Here is a 3667-nt window from a genome sequence, read left to right as displayed (position 1 = left end):
CAAAATAGAAATTGAAAGAATCCACCGATCTCCTCCTGAAAGAGATCCCCAAAGGAAAACTCCCAGGAATGTTGTAGCCAAATTCCAGAGTCCCCAGGTCAAGGAGAAAATATTACAAGCAGCCAGAAGGAAACAATTCAAATATTGTGGAAATACAATCAGAACAACACAAGATTTAGCAGCTTCTACATCAAGGGACCAGAAGGCATGGAATCTAATATTCCAGAGAGCAAAGGAGATAGGATCACAACCAAGAATCATCTACACAGCAAAACTGAGTATAATCCTTCAGGGTGAAAAAAAATGGTCATTCAATGAAATTGGGGACTTTCAAGCATTCCTGAGGAAAAGACCAGAGCTGAATAGAAAATTTGACTTTCAAATACAAGACTCAAGTGGAGCATAAAGAGGTAAACAGGAAAGAGAAATCATAAGAGACTTATTAAGGTTGAGAGAGAGAGAGAGACAGAGAGAGATAAATAGATAGATAGAGGGTACAGGGTGAGTTGAAGATGAAGGGGTGATCTCTGGAGAATAAAATTAAGGGGTGAGAGAGGATCATACTGGGAGAAGGAGAAAGGGAGAGGTAGAATGGGGTAAATTATCTCACATGAAACAGAAAGAAAAGGTTCTTACAGTGGAGGGGAAACAGGGGAAGGTGAGAGGAAATGAGTGAATCTTATTCTCATAGGATTTGGCTTAAGGAGAGGAATAACATACACACTCAATTGGGTATGGAAATCTGTCTTACCATGCAGAAAAATGGGGGAGAAGGAGACAAGAGAGCAGGGGAATGATAGAGAAGAGGGCAGATTGGGAAAGGAAGTAATCAGAAGCAAACACTTCTGAGAAGGGACAGGGTCAAAAGAAAGAATAGAATAAAGGGGGTGGTGGAATAGGATTAAGGCAAATAGAGTTAGTTTTTCACAACATGACTACTATGGAAGTGGTTTGCACAACTGCATATGTATAACCTTCAGCACCACCTAGAGTTTAAGAAAAGCAAAGCCTCCTAGAAGTACACATTGCTCTCTGCTGCCACCTATGGTTTGGGAGAGAAAAACGGGGGTGAGGTGTGGGGAAAACAGGTTTTGTAGTTGCAGTTTTGAAGTTTTTGCTGAGTTCTTTGTGCTACAAGCTGATTGGTCATATGGTGTATGACTAAGATTTGTGTGAATTCTGATGTATTTGTTATTCCTGCATTTTCTTTTTTTTTTATGAGTATCTACAATATCATTTCTTTTGACTTACTCTTAAATCATTGATCATGTTTAAAATTTAATTTGTCCATCGTGTGAGCAGTTTGGTTTTTACAAATGAAAGCACATTGATATGGGTTTGAGAACTATAGTAGTGAGTAGTCATAGTATGTTCCCTCACAAGGAGATTACCCCTAGGACTCAGAGATTTTAAGTATAACCACAGGCTGAGAGCCAGCCCAGAGAGTGAGTAGACAGCTGTCGCCCTGTGAGGGTTGACATTTTGGCTGACCACCCTAAGCATAAGTCACAAGAATCTACATCCTCCCGTGAGTTATGAGTTTTCTTTTGGCTTTCACCACAAGATCCACATTATATAGGGTGTATGGGATCAGAGGTCAACCTTAGCAGTCCTTTGGTCCTTCTCAGTGAAAAGACTTTGCCCAGTTCCAGGATAGGAGAAGGAAAATATTTTAAATGGGTACTTAATCTCAACTCAGAGCTTTGCTTCAAAAGGAGTGGATGAAGATGTCTTCAAGGTAGAAGTAATAAGTAAAACAAAGTATTGCCTATTTTGAACTTAGAGTAGTCAAACAAAAACAGAAAATAAAGAAATATGCCATTAGCCAGACAAACCATGACGGCACAAGGGTTTTTAGTTTTCTTCCCATTTACCCCCAAAACCCTTTGGGTTGGGAAAAGGATGTCATACTCTTGCATTGTTCAGCAACATGAGAAAGCACCTCAACCAAAAGTAAAATTATACAGGTGTGTTTACATGTATCTATGTGCATATAAAGCAATGTTTAAGCAGGTCCCCTTTTCTCATCTCCTGACACAGAAACCATCATGTCTGTGGTCCAGTAACATACCTACCCCTCCCCTCTTGCTTATTCCTCCCCACTCAGTACTCCTGCACCTTCAGTCTGCAGTCTTCCCTCTGTGAATTGAAATATACTAAACAAACACTGTTTAAAGCACTCACTGGTCAATCTGAGTCTTTTGTGAAGTGTCAAAACAGCTACAAGAGGCTGAAGCAGGAGGCACGGACCATCACCCCACAGGGTAGGTAGATAGACAGACAGACAGACAGACACAGACAGACAGACAGACAGACAGATAGATAGATAGATAGATAGATAGATAGATAGATAGATAGATAGAGGGTATTAAGTCTATTTTATACTGAAAATTATCTCATATAATAAGTTCTGTTGGTGCATATATCCTCTGCTCACATCGTTCAGTGGTGTAGGGAGGTGGCCTTGGATTTCCAAAGACAAGGCCAATAGAGTGAAACTTGGGCAATTTCTCTGCAGTTGAAAAGGCTTCAGGAATGGGCTTAGGGATGGAATATGTCTATCATTTGGGTACTTACCTAACCAAGTACACAATGGTTCATCACTAAAAACATGGCTTCCAAGGGATAACTTACTTTGAATATAGAAAGACATGAAACTATCCACTAAATCATAGAATGACTACAATCTATGTTGGTTCCCATATGGATAAGACAAAGGATTTTTAAGCACATGAAATAAAATTTCATGATGACTGTTTGGAAAGGTGCTATGACATAGTGGATAGAGAGGTAGCTTTGAAGTTAAAATGACATATACATACATACATATATATATATATATATATATATATACAAAATATATATTACACACACACACTCACACACATTTGTAGCAAAACACTGGATAGGTTACTTACCTTCTCAGTGTCCCCAGAAAACTCTCTAAAGTTATAAGTTGCAATGCACTTGCCAATCTGCATAGGTAAAGGGAGGGGCAGCGAGGTGGCATAGTGGATACAGCACCGGCCCTGAAGTCAGGAGGACCTGAGTTCAAATCAACCCTCAGACACACATAACACTCACTAGCTGTGTGACTCTGGGCAAGTCACTTAACCCCAATTGCCTCACCAAAAAAAATTAATTAAAAAAAAAGAACGCATAGGTAAAGGGAGTTTCCTCTTTTGGAATTCCCTACATCAAAGAAATCACAAGTCTGTGCCTCCCATAATATTAATATTTTAATCAGGAAGATATTATTTGCATTGGCATTTTCTCATGGAATCCCTAGTCAAGCTGCATGAAACATCAGCATTCCATGGAATACAAATTTTAAAATCTAGTTTGCAAGGTTCTTTCCTCACAACACCAATATGAAGCAGGGAGGAAATGCATTATCATCCCTATTTTGCAGATTAGGAAATTGAGGCTCAGAAAGGAGGAGTGATTGCAATGTAACTACATGAGCAGGAAATGTTGGAATTGGAACTCCAGTCCAAGTCTCCTGATTCATTCATCCATTCACTCAACAAACATTTGTTTAACTGCTAGGTTAACTTCTAGGTGCTGTGGAAGATCTAAATTCAGAAAAAAAAAAACACAACTTCTGACCTCACGTAATTTACAGTGTAGTAAGAGAAAAAGATACTACAGGTAACTTTGATGCATA

This window comes from Phascolarctos cinereus, unplaced genomic scaffold, assembly GCF_003287225.1.
Source record: "Phascolarctos cinereus isolate Bilbo 61053 unplaced genomic scaffold, phaCin_HiC Scaffold_9;HRSCAF=440, whole genome shotgun sequence".
NCBI classification, from domain to species: Eukaryota; Metazoa; Chordata; class Mammalia; order Diprotodontia; family Phascolarctidae; genus Phascolarctos; species Phascolarctos cinereus.
This window is presented reverse-complemented; position numbering follows the sequence as displayed.